This window comes from Cnephaeus nilssonii (genome assembly GCF_951640355.1).
Source record: "Cnephaeus nilssonii genome assembly, chromosome: 9".
NCBI classification, from domain to species: Eukaryota; Metazoa; Chordata; class Mammalia; order Chiroptera; family Vespertilionidae; genus Cnephaeus; species Cnephaeus nilssonii.
In genome coordinates this window covers 33,968,423-33,994,469 of record NC_137080.1, presented here as the reverse complement: position 1 = coordinate 33,994,469, position 26,047 = coordinate 33,968,423, and the positions used below count along the sequence as shown (strand labels likewise).

General features: G+C 38.3%; 1 protein-coding gene across 1 annotated transcript in view; it reads right to left on the bottom strand.

Moving 5' to 3' along the window:
• HS3ST5 (heparan sulfate-glucosamine 3-sulfotransferase 5) overlaps window positions 1-26,047 on the bottom strand; it is a 238,389-nt gene that overhangs the window by 142,830 nt on the left and 69,512 nt on the right. Inside the window, exon 2 of the mRNA XM_079780268.1 lies at window positions 4,278-4,469. The gene's annotated coding sequence lies outside the window, so the exon portion shown is untranslated. The remainder of the gene's footprint in view (window positions 1-4,277; window positions 4,470-26,047) is intronic.

Sequence of the window (26,047 nt, the reverse complement as noted above, 5' to 3'; positions counted from 1 at the left end):
CCAAGTTACTTTATGTTCAGAACATTTGCCTCAAGATTTTATACCTTGAAAGGAAACTTGGCTGCTCATACAACCCTTGGTACCCACTTTCTTTCCTATAATGATGTGAATTCATGATTTCCTAATTCACTGTTAGCTATCTCAACTTTTACTACGTGGCTTTTCTTTTTTTTTAAGTTTTGCCAAAATTGGTCTCCATGAAAACTTCTAATAGAGCACCCTATGGTCTCTTCTATATCAAATTCTCTAAATAGTTCTCTTCTCCAGGATAAAAGAAACAAGTCACTGAAGGAAAGTTCTTAAGGTCAAAATATCTCCAAAGTACTTTTTAGTGAACTTAATGCTTTGTTTATTTAGTTAGCTCATGTCATTGCATTTTTCCTTGCTCTCCTTATGCCTTCCTCATAATACTGTTTTAAAGCAAGTTAGAGTTATATCAGAGCTGGAAGGGCCCACTGTCATCATCAGGTGCAAAGTCCTCATTTTAGGATGAAGAATCTGAGGCCCAGGGAGGGGTCAAGAGATTTCCTCAAGGTTATGCCACTAACAGGAAGCCTAGTCTGAACTTGAACCCCAGTGATTCCCAGGCAGGAATCCTTTCTACTTTACTGAGTCCTTTAAAAATATAATGATCACTTTGTGTGTTGAGAGCATTGAAGATCTACTCTCTTAATTATGTGAGGTGACTAATGTATTAACCTTACTGAGATAACAATTTTGTTATATATACGTATATCAAATCATCACATTGAATACCCTAAACATTCACAAAGTTATATGTCCATTATATCTCACTAACAATGGAAAAAATGTAATGATCAAAAATGTTTATTCCCTGTCACATAAGAGGATTCACCTAATGTCTCCTTGAGAATTATCATTTCATTTCTTATTCCAAATATGTAGGGAATGACACATGCAGGATAGCTGTATCAGAGAACTTTCAGTGGGTTTGTTGTTCAGTTACATAAATTGTCACTTTCATTTTCTGTTTCTTGAAACTGGGAAACTTCAGATAAATGTAGAGTTAGTTTTCCTACTCCAAACTCCCTAAACTATCATTTTGAAATCAAATTATGCAGCTTATGTTAAAACATAAGGGCCAGATTCTGTCTTTAAATACACCACCCACTCTCTAACAGCAGAATTTGGCCCTAAAAACCCATTAACAAATATTGTCATTAAACTAAAGAGCTAATTACTTTGGATTCAGACAGAATGAACAAATTCATAGGCCAACCGCAGCTGGTAGTAATAATGGTGAGACTAACCGTATGTGCACTGGAGATTTAAAGAACAAAGACATATTAACACTAATGTAACCAAACATACAAAATTATCCTCCAAATGGAGCTAACTGTTATAGTTAGAAAACTCTTGAAAGCACATTGGTATTATCTGATGCAAGAAATGAAGACTATTTCTAAAAAATTAATCATCATAATTTAAAATTACTAGTGCTTGATAAAGAGCAAAATTTGAGAAATTTATTCTGTTGCAATATTCCACAAATGAAGAATTACATCTAAAAACCATTTTGATCTAGTAATAGCTATCACTCTCATATTCAAATCAGTTTAATACTTTAAGATGAAAAGGCCTTGCTTTAAGGCTATTTTAAATAACTGAGAATGAAACTACCTAATAGTTCTATAAAAGTGAATTAACCAGATAATTGAATATTTTGCAATCCCTTAAAAGTATGTTGAAATTACATTAGTAATACACACTTCAGCTCTGGACGGTGTGCTCAGTGGTTAGAGCATTGGCCCGAGACCCAAGGGGTCTCAGGTTTTTGGTCAAAGACATGTACCTAGGTTGCAGGTTCCCCGCCCTGGTTGGGGCACGTTGGGGAGGCAACCAATTGATGTGGCTCTCTTTTGTTATATATACATGATTTGATACACATATATATAACAAAATTGTTATTTTAATAAGGTTAGTTAATACATCGATGTTTCTCTTTCTCTCTTCTCTCCCCCTCCTCCCACCCTTCCACTCTCTCTAAAATAAAAGGAAAAAATATCCTCCAAAGTGAGGATTAACAAAATAATAATAATACATACATACATACATACTTTAGAAAAAGTTTTACAAACCCTGAACACTAATAAAAATCAACCATAGTTTCATCAATTGAGCATAACCATTAATAATATTTTGGTGTTTATTCTTTCATTTTTCTTCCTGTGCTTCTGTAGCTTTTTAAATATGGTTTTATAACTTGCTTTCATATAAAGTATATTATGAGCATTTCCCATGTCAATAATTATACTTTTCGCACATAAATTTTAATTACTTCCCAGCTTCTTAAATTGAGAATAATAAACACATTTTAATCTTTTAGGCTATCTCACAAATGTCATTATTATACTGTTTCATAATAACACCAATGCTCCCCAGAGGTTCTTACATATTTAAATCTCCTTTCTCCCTACTCAATGGTCCCAGATGGCTCTACTGTTCAAAAGCTGTATCTTACTTTCAACTCTATTTCCCCCTCAATATCAGATTTCCAGAAAAAGCTGACCAGCCTGAAATACACCTACATTTTCTGTTTTCATTTCTTAATTAATGACATGGAAGATGATCTACTGATTACTAAAAAAAGCAAAAGCAAAAAAGAAAGAACATAACAGCAGTTCCTATGTTTTTTTTTCCTGAAATTGAAATAATACAGATTTGTACTAATTTAAGTCTAATTTGGAAACTTAATTGAATCACACACTTGTGTACTACATACTTGAGGATTTTATGATATTGTGTAGTGCATATTACAGGGTTTATCATTAGGTACGGCAATCTTACTATTAAGAACAATTCTGAAAACAAACATATGTGAAAATTTATTATTATAGTTGACCCAATTATGTAAATCCCTAATTTTGATTACTTGAAAAAGTGCTTTCTTATTTTATGTATAAGATTATATTAATTTCTTTTAAATTGTTGAATAGCTAATATGTGTAGCTAACTGGCACTATAAGAATATACTTCTGTTTTTATTAAGGGTTTACTTTTACCTTTTGATATTTTATGAACAAAAAATTCTACACAGTATGAACAAGTGCACACAAAAACTGGTAAGGATAGATAAGAAAAAGTCTATAAGCCAGATATTCAATCAAAGGGGTTTAATTAAAAACTTTACTTTTTACTATAAAAATAATATCATATTGTACTTGTAAGGAATCATCACAATTTAAGATCTGAATATGTCCCTACTAATCACTTCTTTCACTGGAATTAAAAAGCAAACACTTTATAAACTTGAAATTGAAAATAATAAAAACAAAGGTGCTAAATGAGATATAGAAAATAGAAATACAAGTGTGTGATATTCAATAAATGTTCCTATAGCTTGTTATAAATACACCACATGATTTATACATTTTTATCTGCAAAGGAAGAGTAGCTAACTATGTATTAAGCAGATCTGTTCTTTAAAATCTATGGCTGAGTTTTCAATATGAAATGGGGAAAAAAATCTCAAAAATGTAGAAATGCTTAGCCAACCCTGGCAAGAACTCATTGTTTTCAATGTGTAGTTATTTCTTGGGATTTGATCAATAGCCACAAACATCTGCACAAATTACAACTTTGCAGAGAACAGAGAAACAAGGAGAGAGCAGTGGCAGGGCTGTCACCCTGAGAGAGAAATGGGGACACCCGGGAACGAGCTCATTGTACGGAGTCTTTAAAAGTAAGAATCCAACTCGAGGGGGTTATAAAGGAAGCACGCATTCTGCCCCTCTGTGCTAAAAGCACTCCTTTCTTATTTATTCTTGTGACTGAAGGAAACAACATAAAACCACATTTAATATAACTCATTGTTTCTCACAAGCTCGAGACCCACCCTCATCAGGATCATGTGGGGGGTGGGTAACTGTAAAAATGCAGATTGCTGGGCCACCTCCCCGTCTGTGAAACGTGCCCAGGAATCAGCATGTTAAGGGCCTCCCCTTACCCCCACGTGACTCTTATGCACATTTAAATTCGAGGACCAAAACAGTATCTCATAACTACTTTGTTCAAAACCAATGATCAGATACCAAGATTACCACTGTGCCTTACTTGTATGTACAGTTACATGACATATAACAACTTTTAAACTTTGTATTTTATTTCCCTCTTTTGTGTGGAACTATACATCGCTAGCTATTTTCTCATAGTTCATAACTTTCACTTTTGTGTATTTTATTAACATATATTAAATATTATTTTTGATGTAACTAAGCGTTACATGAGAATGTGAGTCACTTCCAAACATCACTTACCTTAAAATCCTTATGCTTATTCAGAAAGTTCTGGACATATATGGTGGAAACTTTCAAGAAAAAGATATGAAGCAGGTCCTCTGTTTAATTTCCGAAAGTTTCAAGGCTGGACAAGGAGACTCCTTAGGTGGACACCAGAAATGCCATTGAGAAGGGAAGACAATGCTGAGGCCGCTGGGCACCTGGTTATCTCTGAACAGAATAGAAAAACAAATAGTCGGTTACCTGAAATTCAGAGTCTCTGTTGTAGAGGTTATTTTCAGTAAACGAGCAGTGTTACTAAATTTAAACTTGGCCTGGGTTTGCTGCTGCCTGATTTAGCAGTTGTCATTTAAAATTTCATGTCATTGTGAAGTCAGAATTGCACGATGCTTCTGCCTGCAGAAGATTCTGGTTGAATTCATATTGCTTTAATTGACTTTTTTTTTTTTTTTACAAACATTGCATCAAGCGATGTAATTACTAATTTTATTTTTGATATGCAGGTGCTACATTTTGGTGCTGAATTCCTGAGTCAAGGTTGATGAGATCTCTTGGAAATATATTCTTACAGGAGACTATCACACCCCATAAAACAATAAAACATAATACCGTTACTAAATCCCCATGGAATCATCTGCTACTTTTGCTATATTTTCTTTCACATGGGTAATGCTTGCCAAGGTAATTAGACATAAATGAAAATAATATCCTTTCTAGTCAATATGTTGCTTACTCAGAGAAACCAAAATTCTAGCATCTTTGCTGAAGAAGTTAAGCAGATGTGGCTAATGAGAAAAAAAGAATAAAACATCTATTTTTAAAACTGGTGATCAGTCATGCAAATATTCTCCTAAACGGTAGAGGAAGCAACACATACAGATAAACACAAACTCAAACACAGAGCAGCAAGTGTCACACACATGCAAGGACAGAGTACACTGTGAAACAACAATGGAAGACCCTACTGCTCGGCTGTCTAAAAAACATTCTCAGTTTTCTTCTTTTTAAAAAAAGATATATTTTATTGATTTTTTTACAGAGAGGAAGTGAGAGGGATAGAGAGTTAGACACATCGATGAGAGAGAAACATCGATCAGCTGCCTCCTGTATACCCCCCACTGGGGATGTGCCTGCAACCAAGGTACATGCCCTTGACCGGAATCGAACCTGGGACCCTTCAGTCCGCAGGCCGACGCTCTATCCACTGAGCCAAACTGGTTACAGCAGCTTTCTTCTTTTTTGATATGTCTCACAAATACAGAAAAGGAAATCAGCTGTCCACTCTCCCAGTGTTCCTTTCTTCTTATAGTTTATGGACCAGAACGGGGTTACATGAGTAGTCCTGTTTGGGTTGGTATTTCTGTAACTGGCAACCAAAAAAACCTTTGTAATTTATTTATTTATTTTTATTGTGTATCTCCTATTTCATTCATTTCTACTTCTCTTTGTTCTTAAGTCTACCTTTTTGTCATGATCGGGCCCTCTTCCCTACCTACCTTTCCAGGTTCATTTCCCTAGAAAAAAGTGACCATTTCTCTCTTTTTAAAAATGTATTTTATTATTGAGAGTATTACACATGTCCCCCACTTACCCCTTTTGCCCCCCTCCAACTATTTTTCTTTTTAAATACCTTCATTTAAAAATATATTTCTATTGATTTCAGAGAGGAAGGGAGATGGAGAGAAATAGAAACATCAATGATGAAAAAGAATCATTGATCAGCTGCTTCCTGCATGCCCCACACTGGGGATCGAGCCTGCAATCCGGGCCTGTGCCCTAACCAGAATGGAACCGTGACCTCCTGGTTCATAGGTTGATGCTCAAACACTGAGCCATGCTGACCGGGCATCCCTCATTTTTTAAATACCCAGAATTAAGCAGAATGCTTAGCACATAGTAGGCATTCAATAAATATTTGTTAAATGAATGTATAATTCCCTTGCAACAACTCTTGAACATAAACCATTTTGTAATTTTATTTTTTCTGTATACTTTATTTTCTGAATTACTTATAAGCCCACTGAAGGCAAAGGAATGTCATATTTCTTTGTACCCTATTGCAGGATGCTATTTATGTAGTAGGGGCCCAAAAGACACTCAATTGTACTGATACTGACATATCTACTTTGGTTTGTTTTTGAAGGCGGAAGTTCATTCGCTCTCACAATAGAGTAAGTTATCACTTACTTATAAGATTAAGTAAACAAGGGGAAATATATTATTATGCTGTCAAAAATGGAAGTTAAAAATAGGAAACTTGTTAACGATCACAATTCTACAGAATTTGCACTTAGTTATACAGGAGCTGTTTTGCACAACATGAAGAATTTTCAGATAGGCCTTGAGTTATGTGGACAAACAGTGTTTTTTTACTGTCATATTTTCAAATATTTTATATTTCTCTTTAGAAATCTTTTCTCCTTGAAACATATAAGCAAAAATTCAATACTTTAAGTCATTAACATTTGACATTTTTTGAGTAGAAACTGATTATTTTGAAAAATAGTTACTCCAAGTACAAACTAATTCCTAGTTATTGGATATTTACCTGAAAAGGGCAAGAAGAACTTCAGAAAGTCAAAGGTAGGCATGAAATTTTAGCCTATGCTATATACTGACATTACCCAAAATGAAAGAAATAATTCTTAGAGTAGCCTAAAATAAGAACATACGCTGGGAGCCGAAAAGCAATGAAGCAGTGGGACTGTGAGTGCACTGGGCTAACCTGGAGGACACAGAGATACATTTCACAGCCACTTCGGACTGTGTTACTATGGCCCGATGTTTCCCAAGTTGGAGAATGAGAGAATTATGATTGAAGGAATCTGGAAGGAAGAGAGGCCAGGAAATGTAAGAGTAGACAATACAAATTTTGTGCCTGAATAAACGTCTTGAGCAGGTTTAACCTTTTACTTAAAAAGTAGTTGAAGTTTGCCGAAGGCATATTTATAGAAGAGATAATTAAATTTGGGTTTCTATAGACCTGTTGTTCCATTATAAATATGTCCTAGTTTTCTCAGGGAATGTAATCTGTTAGGAAGTTTGTAAAATTTAAAGAGATAAAGAAAATGAAAGGAAAGAAATGAAAAAAAAGGAACCCCACTATAAGAAATGCATTTCAAAAATGACCATTAATAGTTGTATTAAAAACCAGAGAGTAAGCTATTTTATAATTAGAGTTTTAAAAGGTATTTTAGGCAACTAGTGATTTGTGATTTAATCTTCAACTGCTTTTCAAGCAAAATAAGAAATCCCACCAGGGTATAGTCATTATTTCTTTTTTCCCCCCGTACTTAAACTCCAAGGAATAAGCTGAAGTAGAATTGTTTACTTTGTTCCTCTTAATATAAGTAAAAAATAGCCTTAACTGCATGGTGGAAGGACAGATTATTATGCTGTGTCTTTATTCATGCTTCTTTTCTGTATAAGGGAAAACATGATTTTCAGGTGTATAACTTGCCAAATTTTTTTCATTTTGTTTGTTAATATTTGAATCTATTGACAAGATTGTGTTTGCCTCTTTTTAATAAAATTGACTTATGCTCTATAAATATAGTTCAAACCTTTCGTATTTATTTAAAAATTGATTTTTAAAGTTAAGAGTATGGCCTAGCCAGCATGGCTCAGTGGTTGAGTATTGACCTATGGGTTAGATGCCACTTTAGCTAGTCCCAGTTTGGAGCAATTTTCATAACAGTCTAGTACTAATATCTTTTGTTTAGTTTGGACTCTTTGAACTTTCCCTTAATAACATTAACAGAAGAAGTCATGCTTCATAAATTTTTATGTCATATAGATTGAGAAAAAGTAAACATGATGCTATGCAGTAGTATAAATTAATATATGAATTTCCTACATTTCTCAGGATAGTTGACCTTGCCTTTCACCAATAATAAGTTAGTGCTTGATTGTTGTGAAGAATTTTTGAAACATATTTATAACTTGTCATTTTATTTGAATCAAGGAGACATCTCATATCATTTTAGCATAGGTAGACCTATTATTAAAGTCATCATATAAAGTATGTGTAACTCATTTCCTGAGAAACATTCTGAGAAAACAGCGCTGATAACATGGGCCCATTGTTAACAGTGTGGAAGACAGAGATAGTTAAACATTTCCTGTTCTTTGACATCTATCTTTTCTGTATGTATATGTCTGTTGAACCCATCAAAGTCTAAAATATTTCAATTCAGCATAAAATTGCAGTACCGATTGTTATGTGGCATATATTTTATCTTGTGGAGAGATGGAAAGCGTATCTAAATGCATCATGCCTGTGCTCAGAAGTAATGCAAATCTTCTGTCTTGCCAGTGCCAGAAATAAATGAAAACGAGAGTAGATAAAAGCTAGAAACATTTTTCTCTTTAGCACTCACGCAAAATTTTGTATGTAGTGATCATCATCATGCCGTAAGCATCCTTGGTGAGCCAAGCATTCTACTGTGGATGGAATGTTGAAGGGATAGCCCCTACCTTAAACTCTTATTAAAATCCAAAGAAAAGAAAATACAGTTTAAAGTAGTTGGGAATAAAGATTTAACTAAGAAAAAACTCATTAAGTACAAAGATATGTTATGAATTATAAAGAGAACTATATTCATTTACACAATTTTTCAAACTATGACAAGTCTCCAATAAGGACTTAGTTACCTAATTAGATAGTTGAATTGTGTGTCTATGTTTATAAGTTGGTGTTATCTTATGTAAATTGTGTATGATTTGTGCTAATTATCACCATAGTGCAAAGAATAGAAAAATTCATGTTTTAATGATCAGTTTTTATAAAGACCTGAAAAAACATGCCCATAGAAAAACCCAGGCTTTACAATGGCCTGAGAGAAATAATTTCTCCCTAAATGGTTTTTAGCTTTTCTATCCATATGAAAAGAGGTAGAACCAAATCAGGAGTCTTTAAACCTTGGCTGTACTTTAGAATATACCTGGGTTTAAAAAACTGCCATGCCCAGGCCCACCTCCAAGATGCTGGTTCAATTAGTGTGGGGTTGGAGCCTCAGAAGTTACCCAGGTATGATAACATGCAACCTGAGTTGAGAATTACTGACTGTATGTCCTCCTAGCACCTTTGGTGCCTAAGGGTTTATGATTCTGGAATTTATAGGAAAAGTCCTCTTCCCTTCTCTCCTTCCCTCCCCTCCCCTCCCCTCCCCTCCCCTCCCCTCCCCTCCCCTCCCCTCTTCTTTCTCTCTCCCCCCCCCCCCCCACACACACACACCAATGTTTGTTTATTAATCTGGACTCTCATTTCTAGTCTGATGGTAGTTTTCTACATTAGTGAGGTCCTGATTTTCAACTAAAATGATAACAGTGACATCCTGCATGCAAATCAGATAACTTATTAATTAACAGGGAGGGTAGGAAGAGGGAAGCGCAGCAGAGAAACAAAATATAAGCACCATCAGCATATAAGCTTTCTAGGGCAGTATTGTATCTATCTGCTCATCAACATTTAATGAAAATGTTATGTGGTGCTCTTTACATATAGAATTTGAGAATTAAAAGCTTTTCACTATTCCTCTACTTTCAACATATTTTAGCAACTGCAAAATGATAATCATGATAGTGGAAATAAAGTTCATTGCTACAAAAGTGTTGAGGGTTGTTCTAATTATAAAGGAGACAAATCTATTTCATTGAAGAAGATGCTTGATGATTATTTATTGAATGAGTGACATTGTCCCACGTCCTAAATGTAGCCCTTGTGTTTACCTGATGGTTGGGAAAGGTCTTTCCTAGGAAAATATTAATGGCTTTTGCTTTGCTAAAGGAAGATCCAGAGTATCTCTGACACTAATCTTGAAACTGGAATAGGGTTTCTTTGGGAGGGAGGGATGTACAGCATAAGTACTAAGCATGTTAAGATTGGAGCTCCATCTCCTCTCTTTGATACTTCTCTGTTCAGGCCACAGGTAAGAGGCTAAAGTTAGGGTTTGGAACTAGGAGATGAGAACTGTGGCCTTATTTTGTTCCCTTTACTTAGCTCTGGCCTCTGTTTCTGCAGTTGGTAGGACTTCTGATCTTTGAGATATGGCAGCAGGGACAGAATGCTAATGGCTGTTTCTGAAAGTCTGCCTAATTCTTAGATCGTTTTTTTGTTTGAAGGGGATTACTAGCCATAAAAAGGTAAACCCATAGTCACTCAAATTTGTTTCATTAGATAACATTCATTCATTATTCATCCCATAAATACTTATGGTGTGCCTTTTTGTTTGAAGCCATGGGCATATAAAGATTTTTAAGATAGTTTGCAACCACACAGCTTATTCACTGATTTCAGTTTAAACTGTTTTAAGTCAATTCTTAAGCTTTTACACACACACACACACACACACACACACACACACACACACACACACACATCCTTACTCTCAATTCCATCAGCAACTTTTAATTCATTACCAAGTGACTTTATGAGTTGTTCAGTGGAGCCTGTTCCTTTTCACAGGACCATGCTCCGTGCCTGAGTTAAAGATGATGTTTCTGGTGCCCCCCTCCGCCCCGCCCCCTGTCCCCGCCCCTTCTTTCACTCTGATGAAAGTCCTTGCTCACTTCCTGACCTCGGAGAGGGGAGGCTTTTGACCTCCGATGTTCATGCTATACAGTTGCCTTTCTTTCATTCATAAAGTATTAATTTGCCACTGGTTTACTATTGCTTGACTCTTTTCAATTTATTTTAAATCCCCATCTGAAAATATCTCAATGAAAAGAAATGACCCAAAATATTCCAATGTTAAATGCAAGAATGTCAGCTGTGGAAGTGGGGAGAGGAGATACCTCATGGATGTCCGCTGGTGATGAAAAGTATTATTTGGAATGATTGAAATGATACTTTGTCACTAAACTCAAGGCTGATATTGCTGTTCTGATTTAAATCCTCTGTGAAAAACTGGAGTAGAAGCACAAATACACTTTTGTGATTTAAATAGTAAAAAAAGCCCACCATGTAATCTGGACTCTCTTCTCTATGTAATTATAGTCATTTCCTAAAGTGTCTGGGATGAAAACATGGAGCATAACTGTAGTTTTCAGTAATATCATGTGAAATCAGCATCTCAGAGCTGAGAATACTGTTTTCTGTACTATTATCACCCCAAACTACATAAACTCTGCCAGTTGGAGGAAAGTATGGATTACACAGGCGCTGAAAGCCAGAGGTGCTCTGGGTTCCCTGGCAGTGTTATTCCACGTGCCATCACTGGGCCCTGCCCCGTCATCAGAGGAACAAGGAAGCATGAGGGCATTTGTCCAAAGTGGTTTTATAACCGTGGGTTCCACCATCAAAGCCATGAATCACCACAAAAAGGCTTGCAATAACCAGAACAGGACTAAAACAGAGAAAAGAAATCACAAGGTAATTCATAGTTTTTCAAATAACCCATTTTCAGTTCTATAAACTATGCCTAAATATATAAAGAAACATCAGATTTTTTTAGACTACAAAGAAAACATCTCTATATTCCTGCCAGGACCCTTTATCTTCAATTTATACAGTTAATATTTGCTTTCTAAAAATTACCCTCTTTGATAAACCTTGTTTGGATGGTTGAGTGTGGAAAAGTCCAAACTTTCCCTTAGGCAGTGATAACCTTAATCAGCTCAATAATAGACACTGTCAATGTCCCTCCATGCCATTTTCTCCATTCTCTGCTTCTGTTATTCCTTCTACTAACTCTAAAACAATATTCTTACCTACTTTTATTATGCATTCTCCATACAACCATCCAGAGTTTTGTGGGGTTTTTTTTTAAACTTTTTAAAAAGCAGATAAGCCCTGGGAAAGACAACTTTCCATCCAGATATTCTATCATGAAAGACCCTGGGCTCTTATTAGAAAAAGTCATAATGTGGAAATCTATCCACCTAGTAATAAGATCTCAGGTAATATTCCTTTACTATATTGATTTTGCAAAAGCAACCATTTTGTTGCCAGACTTTGGAGCTCAGTGATAGCTCTCCATACGAGATTTTGAAATGGCATGTTGAAATGTTGCCAATTAAACTAGGCTGGAAAGATTGCAAGGGGGTGTGTAATAGAGAACTCCTTGAACGAGGAGAGGAGTTGCTGCACAGTGAGTGGCATGACAAGATCCAACATTCATTGTATCAACACAATTTTCCCCCAAAAGTCAGTTAAAAGTGAATGCCTTAGAAAGATATATAATGAGTACACTATTTAAATTAATTTTTTTCTTTAGATTGCATTAAAAAATGAGTGAATGAACAAACGAATGAATGAAAGAACAAATGAATGAATGAAAGGTGCATGCATCTACAGCTGACACTACCAGAACGAACAATATCTAACTTTTCATAGGATGATACTTAAGAAAAATAGGTCAATGGCTGTAGTAGACTTTATCAATATCTCCGTGGCTTTACCTCTTCCAGCATCCATGCCCACTGTTAAGTGCCTTTGTAATTTGTCTTGATAAAGAAGTGGGATGTCTTTCCCTCCTCCCTTTCTTTGGGTTTCATCATCTGACTTGTTTTGGTCAATGAAACATTAGAGAGCATGATGTGACTAAGGCTTGAGCCGTGCTTGCACTGTTGAGTTTGCTCTCCATCACTTCTGCTGTTGTCATGAGAATTTACCCAGACAGGAAGAGGATGGGCGACATGTAGAACAGAAGTTTGTGCAGCCAAGCTTAATCCCCAGCTGGCCCCCAGCCATATGAGCACACAGCTGAGACAATTATAGCCACACAGCCCACCGCAGCCTAGATCAGCCAACCCCAAAGATCCACAGACCTGTGAGCTAGATATATGGTGATATATGATTATTACTGCCTGCTGCTGAGACTTCACCATTGTTTGTTATCCAGCCTTTTCTTGAAATACCTAACTGATATAGAAATGTAATCTTCAGAACTGAGCTTTCCCTTTTTAATGTGACAATTCACATTGGAGACCTTACAGCCACACTTAACTCTAACCTTAGTTAAAAGCATTTGGCCATAAGACAAGTAGGAGAACTAGAGAATATATTCTATCCGGAGCTGGACAAATTCATCCTAGAAGTAAAACGCATTAGTTATTATGAGGAGTTTTGAGGCAAGCATCAGCAGGGATGCTAAGACTTAAATGGACTTGAGTAGCATAGCATGATTCTTATTTTTTCAAGCAAGTGGTGGATTTGTTACAACAGGTCCTTCCTATGGATGCTTTTTTGTTGGTGTTGAAAAGCTGATAATGTATGAGTACTTCCAGCTTTGTTTTATCCCACCACTTGCTGAAAATGGTACTTGGCTTTGTCCACTGGAGTCATCCCCTTCTCGGCCTTCAACACGCTCCTGGAAGGGTCCTCCTACTGTTTTAGGGGTGCGCTGGGCTTTATGATACTGAATAAAAATGTTGAGAATGAGGGAGAACTGAATTATGGGTAGAAAGGTTAAAGGGTAAGATTAGAAGAATAGCACCCTTTATAAAAGACAGAAAAGCTGCATGAGGTCAGGGATGAGGGCGCCTTTTGTTTAAAATAAGAGAACTCAGAGAAAGGGAGGCTGTTAGGGGCCATGGATAGAAATAAAAGATCTTAGCAAAGCGTCCTGCAGGTTTTGTTGTTTAAATTCTCTTTTACATGATTTGAAAAACGCAGGTGGAGAACCTGAGTTAATTAATTAATTACTTAAAAAAAATAATACAACCTTTCTGAGACTAGCTTCTGTGGGTCACAGCTTCTGTCAGTGACAGTCTTGCACAAAAAGTTTAATATGGAATGGTGTCACAGAGTGGGGAAAACACGTAGATATACAGTGATATTCACTTCCCATCGCACTTATTAGATGCATAATTAGACAGTTACTAAACCATCCCAAGTTGATTTATACCACTGAGAAAATAATATATATTCATAGGTTGTTCTCAGGATTAAAAAGGCAGTAAATATTAAAATGTCTGGCACATCGTTCAGACATAAATGTTAGTTGAAATGTTGGTGCACAGTGTTTTCTTCACGAAAATTCAGTTTGGCCTTACGGTCCATGTAAAATCTTACCTGTACCCCCAAGCTGTGCTCCAGTCAGAAGCAGTGGCTAACTGGGTAATCAGCTGCTAATTGACAAAGACAGCTCTTTGTTTTCTTCACAGTTTGTTACTTTTATGAAAGTCAAAGAAACTGTGCTCCTTACCAGCCATAATCAATGAGGAGCTTCCCAAGGTGGAGCACAGTCCAACGCTAGAAACTCAACAAATGAAGTGACCACTTATGGGGACTCTTAAAATTAAATATTTGAAAGGTCACCTTATATGCTGTTCCATTACTAGCCTAAATTACTTTGAGGAGAAGACAGCAGAGGTATACCCATGATCAAAGTAACATCACATATTATTTTCAGTTGTGAAATGTGAAACCATGGGGTTACTGCACTGGAATTGACCATGGCCCGACAGAATTCTCGTTGTCACCAGCAATAGGACCAGTGAATCACAAGGTGACATGTACGTTTCAGATACTGTTCAGCATGAAAGAGCTGAGGAGAACTGTACAGAAAAGGCACTGGAAATCTATGGTTTGAAATTACAATACACAATTGATAGCTGATGCTATGTTGGCAGCATCTTGCCCAAGGTTGCAAGGAATGCCTATAAGAATAAAATTAGATTAAGAAGGTAAATGTGCTTTTCTAAAAATTAGAACACAACCAAGACAACATCATGCTTCTGACTTTATAAAATGAGGGTTTAGAGAGAATGAGAAGTAAGGTGTGACCTAGCCCATAGCTTTGAAACAGGCATGGATTTAAAAAATCCACCTGGTTCTTCTCATGTACTTGTGAATAATGCTGAACATTACACGGCAAGTCAGGATCATCATCAACACCAATGTCTTGGTATGCAGCCAGCCTGCTAGCACAGATTGCCACACTGGAGCTCCACAGGTGAGGAGAATAGATGATAACAGGATAATTGCGCAGATGAGGTTTGGAGGGCTGGTGTGGGGACAGCCACACGCTGAGAGAACAGATAGTCCTGCAAGGACACTGAAGCACAGTTTCAAGGTTCGCCATGGAGAGCCCTGGACCACGGGGAAGCAAGGGCACCCGATAGATTGCCCTTGCACAGAGCAATCAGCGAGAGTGGCCTCGTTTCCAAGGTAAAATATAAGCAAACCTGGTACGAACAGCGGTGAAAGCCACACACATGCAAGTCAATCATTATGCACACACGCTCGGAAAGGAAAGCTGCATGTATGTGATGTCCAAACCAGTTATGCTACAGCCAGATCTACTGTGTGCTGTGAACTGATATAAAAGTCAAAGTTTTGTGAAAAGGGCCAGGCAAGATATTTCAGTCAAGTCTCATGACCCCCTAGAAGCAGCTGCTTATATACAGGGGTGGGCAAAAGTAGGTTTACAGTTGTGAGTACGCAAAACACAGTTTATTCCTGTAGTATTATTTATTACTAGAGGCCTGGTGCATGAAATTTGTGCATGGGGGGGTGTCCCTCAGCCCAGCCTGCACCCTCTTCAATCTGGGACCCCGAGAGGGATGTCCAACTACTGGGATCGGGCCTAAACGGGCAGTCGGACATCCCTCTCACAATCCAGGACTGCTGGCTCCCAACTGCTCTCCTGCCTGCCTTCCTGATTGCCCCTAACCACGTCTGCCTGCCAGCCTGATCACCCCCTAACCACTCCCCTGCCAGCCTGATTAATGCCTAACTGCTGCACTGCCAGCCTGTTTGCCCCTAACTGCCCTCCCCTGCAGGCCTGGTCACCCCTAACTGCCTTCCCCTGGAGGCCTGGTCACCCCCAACTGCTCTCCCCTATAGGCCTGGGTCCCCCACAACTGCCCTTCCCTGCAGGCCCAGTCTTCCCCAACTTTCCTCCTCTGCCGGCCTGGTCACCCCTAACTGCCCTCCCCTGCAGGCTTAATTGCCCCCAACTGCCCTCCCCTGCTGGCCATCTTATGTCCACATGGGGGCAGCCATCTTGTGTGTTGGAGTGATGGTCAGTTTGCATATTACTCTTGTATTAGATAAGATTGTTTTATTTTCCATACAAACAACTCTAAACCTACTTTTGTCCCACCCTGTCATGTAGCAGCATGCACCTTCAGGCCTTGTATGCAGGAATTTAGAAAATAGAAGAAGGAATTTTACAAAGTGACCTAGGCTGAGAATTCTCATTGGCTATCACCAGCGTCCAGCAGTCTGTATGCTGGTATGTGTTCTGTATTCTATTCTCTTAATAAAATCTATAGTAATAAAAGGGTAATATGCTAATTAGCCGAACAACCTTCTGGACGAAGCCTGGGCTGCGAGGGCTGAGCCCCTTGCACGAATTTTGTGCACCAGGCTTCTAGTGTCTTGATATTACTTTGTAGGAAGAGTGCTTGTCCAGCATTGAATTATGTCCATGATTCCTGGTAAAGGGACCATAATTACCCAAGGGAATTATTGAACACTTGCAGATGTGGCCTGAGCCACAGAAGTTTTGCAATTTGTCAGATTTTATCTCTGCTTAAGTCACAGTGTATTTTGTGAGGATCTAAAGTGAGAATAGTCATAGCCAAGATTTGCAATCCATTGAGCACTATATGCACATATGGCAAACATTAAAGTATAACCAAGAGGGCTTCAACAACAATGTTCAAAGCAGGCCTACTACAATTTGCTCTTCTACTTATGTCAGCTTAGTAGACAATAAAATAGTCTGTCTGCCAGTCACTTAAGCTAAGGGAAATTAAAAGTGGCTTTCATGATAGCTTAAGCAGCATTTATACAGCAGAGCTTTATTAAGAGATAAAGGAACAAACTTTCCTCCTCCTGTTGACTTAAGAGTCCTGGGAAAGCCAACTTCCCACCCAGTAACACGTTTTATTCTGGCTGGTTTGTTTAGATTTACACCTTCTGAACGTAAGGCTGGGCATTATTTACCAATTTGTAGTCATTGAGAAGAACATAGGTTGTGTGTCCTACTCTACTCACATAGCAGGAGCACCTTCAAAGAGAAACTGCTGCTTATTTAATGTACAGACAACAACCCCAAACAAAATGAAAAAGAAAAACAACAAAAAACCAGCAATAGCTTTGAATTAAAAAGTAAACCTTAATCTTCTACCATGACCTGGTTTCATTCACTGTGGTAATGGAAATAAAAATAACAATAGATTAAACAGGTGTTTGTGTAATTTATGCTTTTAAATGATCTTTTCTTTTTAATCAGAGTTCCTAACTAAAATAAAGCCATTTTCATATATCTCTTCCTTAATTTTGTTTCCTTTGCCTTCGTCGTGAAATTGGTAATTCACTTTGGGTTATTGTTTCTCATCTTTGCAGGTACCCTTCTGTGGTTAACCCACCCTCTACTGTTCTTAGTCTTGTTGCTGCACAGTAGTTCCTCAGTTTTCATGAATGTAACATAAGGAACCACAGGGAAAGTGCTCTGTAATTTTGCAGTGGTGTCTATTTGAATGGGTGGTACCAGCCACTTAGGCAATGGCCACCATTATATAAGACTATTTTCTACTCATTCGTTAGTGTACCTTTATAAGAAATGAGAGACAAAGATAAACCAAGAATGAGAGCTAAACTTAAGAAGAGTAGAAAATTTGCCCTGGCTGGTATGTCTCATGGGTAGAGTGTCATCCCTCAGACAAAAAGGTCTCAGGTCAAAGTCATGTGCCTGCATTGCAGGTTCATTCCCAGCCATGTATAGGGAGTATGCAAGAGGCAACCAATCCATGTCTCTCTCTATCCTCTTCTCCCCTCTCTTCTCTTCCTCCCTTCCACTCTCTCTAAAAATCAATGGAAAAATATCCTTGGGTGATATTGTTAACAACAAAAAAGTAGAAAATTAACTTGAGGTCTGAGTCTATCTGAGAAACAAGGGTAATTGACAAAAATGTGACTTTCAAGAAAGCACCAGAGTTTCTACAAACAGCTTATAATCCACACATTTGGCGATTCCAACATATCAGTACATATTTTGAAAAGGAGCCACTGTCTCATGCTTAAGAGTTTGATAGTTAAAAATAAACAAACTCCTTGGGATTAAGCACTTTGCTAGTCATTACTCAGTTCTCCCAGTGCCTTGGACACTCCTACACCTACATTTGCATTTCTACCCTTTACTTCATAGCTTTTACCTTTACTTAATGCATTTTTCCCCCTATTCTGTATACTGTATATCTCAATCTATGGGAGCATGAATAACACTGAGCAGAGTAAGAAACTTTAATTTTACTTATTGAGGTCAACAGAAAAATTATTTTTCTAACTGAAGTTGAAAGCCCTGACTTGTTTTATTAGTAAATAATAATATATGAAATATTCACTATGGGATATACCAAGTATACATTCATATAGATAATGATCTTTTTTGGAACTAGACAGACAGCAAATAGTTGAAAATGGAAGAACAAATAATCTTTGATTAGAATATAATATTATGAAGGATTGCTATAAATACTATGCATCTCTAAATAAGAAGCAAGTACTAAGTTTGTCACAGAACGTTCTGTTAGTTTTTCAAGATTCATCCAGCAAAATTCAGATAGTCTAAGAGAAGAGTATATGGTCACCAGATTGCTGTGCACTATGTCATCTGGTTGAGGGTTCATTCATTCGGCAAATATTTACTAAATGCCTGCTGTATGGCAAGGCACTGCGTTAGGCTGTAGGGATAAAATAACAAGGAAACCCAGACAAGATCTCTTCTTTCAAGAAGCTAATTTATGACTTATTTCACTTAGAAGAATATCTTTTAGGTTCATCCATGTTATCACAAATGGTAAGATTTCTTTTTCTACGTCTGAATATTACATTGTATATGTGCACCACCTGTTTTTTAACCATTTGTCTATTGATGGACACTTAGGTTGCTTCCATATCTTGGCTATTGTAAATAATGCTGCAATGAATATAGGGATAAGGGTCCATATATTTTTCCAAATTAGTGTTTTGGATTTCTTTAGATAAATACTAAGAAGTGGAATTGCTGGGTCATAAGGTAATTCTTTTTTTTAATTGTTTGAGGAACTCCATATTGTTTTCCATAGTGGTGCACCAATCTGCATTCTCCCCAACAGTGCATGAGTGTTTCCTTCTCTCCACATTTTTACTAACACTGGTTCTTTGTGGATTTATTAGTGATAGCCATTCTGGCAGGTGTGGAGTGATATTGTGGTTTTAATTTGCATTTCCTGATGATTAGTGATGTTGAGCATCTTTTCATATGTCTAATGGCCATCCGTATGTCCTCTTTGGAGGAGTGTCTATTTAGGTCTTCAGCCGATTTTTAATTAAACTGTTTGGTTTTTATTTTTTTGCTGTGAGTTGTATGAATTCTTTACAAGTTTTTGATATTAACCCCATTTATGCTGAATCTAAAGAAAAATAGAAATGAACAAACAAAACTGAAACATAAATACAGAGAACAAACTGAGGGTTGCCATATGCTAGATGAAAAAAGGCGAAGGAATTGAAAAGTACACATTAATAATTACAAAATAGTCACAGAAATATAAAGTACAGTATAGGGAATATAGTCAATAATAATGTAATAACTATATATGAAGTCAGGTGGGTACTAGAATTATCAGTGGATCACTTAGTAAATTTTATAACTGTCTAACCGCTATGCTGTACACCTGAAACTAATATCCTATCTAGTAAAGAGGGAATATGCTAATTGACTGTCACACCCTCATAAAGATGGTGGCACCCACAGCCAATAGGAGGGAATATGCTAATTGACTGCCATGCCCTCAAAGATGGCGGTGCCCACAGCCACAAGATGGTGGTGCCCAGTCCCCGCAGCTCCGCCAGGGCGGCAGGCGTGCGACACAGCTGGGCCCACCCCTAGGAGGGTCTGGCAGCTCCACACGCCTGCCTCCAGAGTCCCCCAGTCCCCTCAGCCCCCGCAGCCGCCTAGGGCCGGCCCGAGGTGCAGGCAAGCCTCAGATGGCAGCCGCCCAGCCACCCAGGGCCACCTGAGGCTCAGGTAACCAGGGCCAGTCAAGGCTTGTGCTGCTAGCAGTGGCAGTGGCAGAGGTGTGATGGGGGCGTTGCCTTCCCCTGATTGCTGGGTTGCCTCCCACCCCTGAGGGCTCCCGGACTGTGAGAGGCGGCAGGCCCAGCTGAGGGACCTCCCCCTATAGTGCATGAATTTTCATGCACCGGGCCTCTAGTATAAAATAAAAGCGTAATGTGTTAATTAGACTGGACGTCCTTCCAGATGTCCTTCCTTCCAGACAAAGCCACAATGGGTGGGGGCCAAGACAAAGGCGGCAAAGGCTCTCAGCTGCGGTGGTGGTGGGCGCAGGCCAGGGCCAAGGCCCTTGCACGGATTTCATGCATTGGGCCTCTAGCATAAAATAATATTGAATGTCAAGTGTAATTGAAAAATGAAAAAATAATTTAAAAAACCCTAAATAAACACATAACAAAAAAAACAACACAAAACGAATGTCTAGTGATTCAATTTAATAATTTTCAAAGAGGCAAATCTGTAGAAATATAAAGTTGCAATAACTAAAGTAAAAGTGAATATGACAGTCCTTACTTCCCATGGTTTCAGTTAACACAGTGCCGTGCAAAGGAAGGACTGCCTGTAGTATAGTATCAGCTATTCAATGCCAAGCAGAAACTTTAGACTGAAGGTATTGTTTATTCCATCTGTGTCTACCCTGATTTATTTTTTAATTTTTTTTGTATGTATGCTATGTGAGGAAATTTGCGATACTTTTGCTGGTCCCTGCTGAAAACAAGAGTGCTACCTATCTTTCCAGAGTCTTGTTAAGAATAGCTCATTTAATCTAAGAAATATGTGAAATAATTTCCTTGTGCGTCCCTCTTTTTGCTTCCCTAGTTAAGAAATGTATTACATACCAGACAAAGGCAACTTCTAGAAATTCACTGCCTTGTATCTATGCATTTTTAAAATTAATTTTCTTTTAGCACTTATTTTGTAATCAATAATTACCCCTTTAGGCCCAGGGGAACCTCTGACATGTTTTTCTTATTCATCAACTATTACTTGTACTTTCATTGTATCAACAAAAGTATTTTAGTTTACTTACCCATGCATTCAAAGTTCAAGAAATAATTTGAGTGGCAGACAAGGAATGAAACAGAACAGGAATCCTTAGCACTGCTCAGATAAATACCTGTTGTTCTGCCCCTCGAAGTGCCTTTCTGGTGGCAAGGGTGAGGGTGAGGGGATTGTATTGTAGTGGATGCCCCCCTTCAGATTGAAGCACCCTAAGAGTGTTGGCTGCTCTTGCCTGAAGAGAACTACCTTACCCAAGGCATGCCCCTCCCCAGGCGTAGTCTGCATCCAAGGACTGGTCAACGTGACATGCAAAGGCCGGGACCCTTGACTCAAATTAGGACAACTCTGAAGACCCAGCTAGGGTAAGAGCTTCCATGATAATCTGCGATCTCTGTTGTAACAGCTAGTAGATGAACCTCTCCATCTGTCCAACCCTGCTTCCCTCAATTCCTTATAGCTATTGTTTCCAAACACTTCCCCAAATTCCATGCACAAAAATTTCCCATGATGTATATTTTCAAAGAACTTGAAGAAATATATTGCACCAAATCAAAAACAAAGATAAATAATGTAAAAATAAGTCAATATGAATCTAAAATAATTGTATATTCTTACATATTTTCATGATTCTGACCTAATTTTTAAGTGAGGAAATAATATTATTTATATAAAATCACCTTCCACAAAAATTTATGATATGAAAATTACTCACTGTTTAAGACTGAATTTTAGGGAATATTTTGAATCTCCTAAATGCTTCTCAGAAAATATATTCTTCCAGAATTAACAAAAATTATGGGCCAAATACATTATGCTGATGAAATGGGATAGAAGTAAACTGAATATGAATAAATGCACTAAGATTTGAACTCTTTCAGAGTCAATTGGGAATGTGATATATTTTCAAATTTAACATTTCATTAACTAGAATACGAAAGAGATAAAAATTTAGCAGAGAAAGAGAATTCACCAAGTACATGACCATAACAAAAATACTGCCAACTATGGCATGAAGTAAGGGACATTTTTTCTTCTTTTGGGTTAAAGTTTGTTTGGCCTTTTGTTATTTTGTGTTAATTATCAAACTGTAAGGTCTGACATCCTTCCAGGTAAGCAGGTGGATCACTGGAAGACAGTCATAGTCCACCTGCCTAGTGGAACTCAGCAGCAGGTTCACTCATCTGTTGAGAATTTCACTTATATACTTGTGACCTGAAATTTGAGTATTTAGAAGTTTTAGAGAGGCAGGAACCTTTCTCAAAGTGTTTAGCGTGCGTAAATGGAGCAGGGGATGGGAAGAATGTCTATGAAATGACTACTATCAGCAAAATATCAGAAGCATGAGAAAGCCTGTGAAATGGATTTTCAGCACTAAGACCTAAGTTCCAAGAAATGCCTTCAGGACATTCTGATTCCATTCAATTAGCCCTGGAAGAGGCACTCTGGCAAAAGGGATAAATTCTTGAATCAAAGAAAAAGTGATGTATAAAAAGCATAAAATACAGATAACTCTACTGTTAGGTTCGAGCCAACAGGAGCCAGGCCAAGAGACGCTGTGAGAGATTAAGAAATTTTTATTACATTCTCTCACAGTGGGCTGAGACCAGTGTGTCAGTGTCAGCACCGAGGGAGTGTTTGTGTTCTCTTATACAGGGACTGGGTCAGGGCTGCACCAGCCAGCTGGGGGAGCTGCCTGAACAACAGGGCATCCTTGGAAGACAGCAGGATGTCTGGTGGGTGTACAACTCAGTCAGGCAGAGGGGAGCGCCCGAGTCATTTGGGGAGTGTATCTTATCTTCTGCAGGTGCAGGCCATTTGCTTCAAGCTATGGGGGAAAAAAAACCTCATAACAATATATTTCAGACAACATGTCCAAACAGGAGAGGACCGGGGTAGTACATACTAACATCTACCACTGCAATAACAGGAACATGGGATGGTGGTTTTATAATTGCATGCCAGCACTGAAGCACTTTCTCTAAGTGAAATCTCATACAGAACCCCAATATGTAAAACAAGCAAGAGAGGACTAGGTCTGTTTGAAGTCAGAAGTAAGGGGCTGAGGGTTCTAGTGTAGCGGTCACCCTCAAACCCTGAGATACACCTAGGGAACTCCTAGGACTCTACATAGCAGAGTATAAAAACAATTAGGTTATTGAAAAGCTCAGCTGTGAGGACCTGGAGCAAAGACTGCTTAACTTTTGTATTGCTCCCCAGAATTTATTCTCCCCGTTTCCCCATCCTAGCAGTACCTTAAAATTCTCAGCATGTATTTTGGATAAATTTGACATCCTTCTTGATTCTGGAAGTGGCCCTTGATTGGCTTAACATAGCCAGCACATGTCATCTATAGCCCACACATGACTCAATTTAGTAATCAGCTGCAAGAATCCATTCCAAGTGTCTTTGTTTGAGTTGTACTGTTTTTATCTTCAGAGCTAAGCAGACTCTCTCTCTCTTTTTTTTTTTTTTGCTAAATTTGCACCTGAAAGCACATAACCCCAGGAGCTGCTGAATTGTTGTTATATGGTGACAATAATAGAGGAAGAGCCAACCCTGAAATGGCACAGAGAACTGAGACAGAGGCAGCCTAGTGAACGCATTTGAGTACTGGCCAAGTGTAGCCTGAAGGGAGCCAGATTTCAGTTAGTGACAATCAATGTCCTTTTCTCTTTAAATCAGATTTTCATTGTTTTTCTTTTTCCTGTTATAGCAGAAAAGTGTGTAACTGAAGAGTACCTAGCACATTTGAGTAGCTCGACAAATACTTGTTGCCTGAACGAGCTGGGAGTTAGGAGTCATGGGTTCTAATTTCCGACTGATAATTCCATTAACAATGCTTGATCTTACTTCCATTATTTGTAAAACAAGAGAGCTGCTTAGATTGTTCTCCCAAATGCATTCCTGCTCTAACACTATGAGTCCGGCTATGCCTGTGTGCAGATTATTGCTTGTGTTGCTTCTTAGTCAACCTGCAGAGGTTTGAGAGTTAATGCACTGATTCGATTCTGTACAAATTTCGCCCACCGAGGATTTCTCATTAACCACGGGTTAAGGTGGCCCTGTTCCTCCCGCAACTGACTGCCTGAGTGTGAAATTATGGTGACCCACAGAAGACAAGCTGTACTCTGGGGGACCGGGAAGGCTGGATTCATGGCAGTCAATGCAGGGTTCTCACTAATTGCTTTAGAGCTTCCTGAACATCTGCTGAGGGGGAAGAGTGTAAGTTCTAGATGATTGCTAGAGAAAATTGTATTATTTAAGGATAATTGCAGGGATACCTAGAATTCTTAATCAAAAGTTTCAGAATGCTATGGGCCTGTGAGCAGAATCCTATCTAATAAAAGGGTAATATGCAAATTAACCATCACTCCATCACAAATATGGTGGCCTCTGACCAGAGGCCGGGGCGCAGGACCACCCCCCGCCCCGTGCATGAATTTCATGCACCGGGCCTCTAGTGTGTTTAGAAATGGTAAGGAATGCTTTCTTTTGGAAAAAATATAATCTGCCTATAAAGCTACTCCAATTTAAGGCTGACCCTGTGGAGGCTTACATTAAAGCACCATCAGCCCTGGGCCTTCAGAGGGTGGGATGGGTGCAGAATCCTAATCCTTTCTTTCTAAGCTTTCATGTTTTAGGTTGTTCTCCATCAATTTAGAGCAGATTCAATAGGAATATAATGCAAGCAAGCCACCTATGCAATTTAAAATTTTCCAGTATACTAGTACACATTAAAAATAGTCAAACAAAACAGGTAAAAAATATTTACATCATCTATCTTATTTAACCTAACATATTCAAAATATTATTTCAATATGTGCTCAATATAATAACGTTATGAGGTTTTTTTTTGTATTTTGATCCTAAATCATAGAAATCTGAAATTATGGCACATTTCAATTCAGACTAGTTACACTTCAGGTGCTCAATAGCTATATGTACCCTGGATTGATCAACAAAGACCTAGAGAACAGTTGCTTCTTCCTGGGTTTTTGTTTTGTTTTGTGTGGGGTGGAGGCATCTTAAGTGCAAATACTATCAAACACTGTAATTTAAATCTCAGGAGCCAGCATAGCTCTTCTCACTAGGGATAGAGGTTTAATGTGGCCCAATATTGGGGAAGAGGGAGGGAGTGATGGAAAGGAGAGTGGAGAAGGCTGAGGCTTGTGCTAACTTGTCTGAACTTGTACACCAGGTCTGAAGTGTAGATGTGACACTCAACATAATTAGAAGCCACTGGAAATCTGTAAACAGGAATGACGTGACTCCATTGGTGCTTCAGGTCTTGCAGCCAGTATGCTTGGCTTCTGTGTATTGAATGTGCAGCTAGACACTATTTCAGATGTTAACCTATTTTGTTCTCCCTGTAATTCTTTTTCCCTTTCTCCATTTAAGCAGACAACAGACTCTTGGCTCATTGCCTTGGGGAAGGAATATGGCCAGGTGAAAAATAGAAATGTTCACTCTGGCTTTTCTGATCCAAAATTGCCTTAGGACAATTTAGAGAGTGTGTGAGAAAAGTAACAGGAAGAGAATGTGGAGGTATAGGAAAATGTTTGGATAGGAATGCGAAGCCAGAAGGGCAGACCTCTGGATAAGGACGAGATAGGTAAGGGAGAAGAGGGATAGAAGAGAGAGGAGAGAAGATTAAGTGTGAGAAGAGAGGGTTTGAGCTCTGCCACATGGAAAACAGGTCCCCTTCCAAAGCTCCAGAAGGAAAATGATTTCTGTACCTGAGTGAGCCAAGCCCCTCAGCCTGCAGGACAGTGC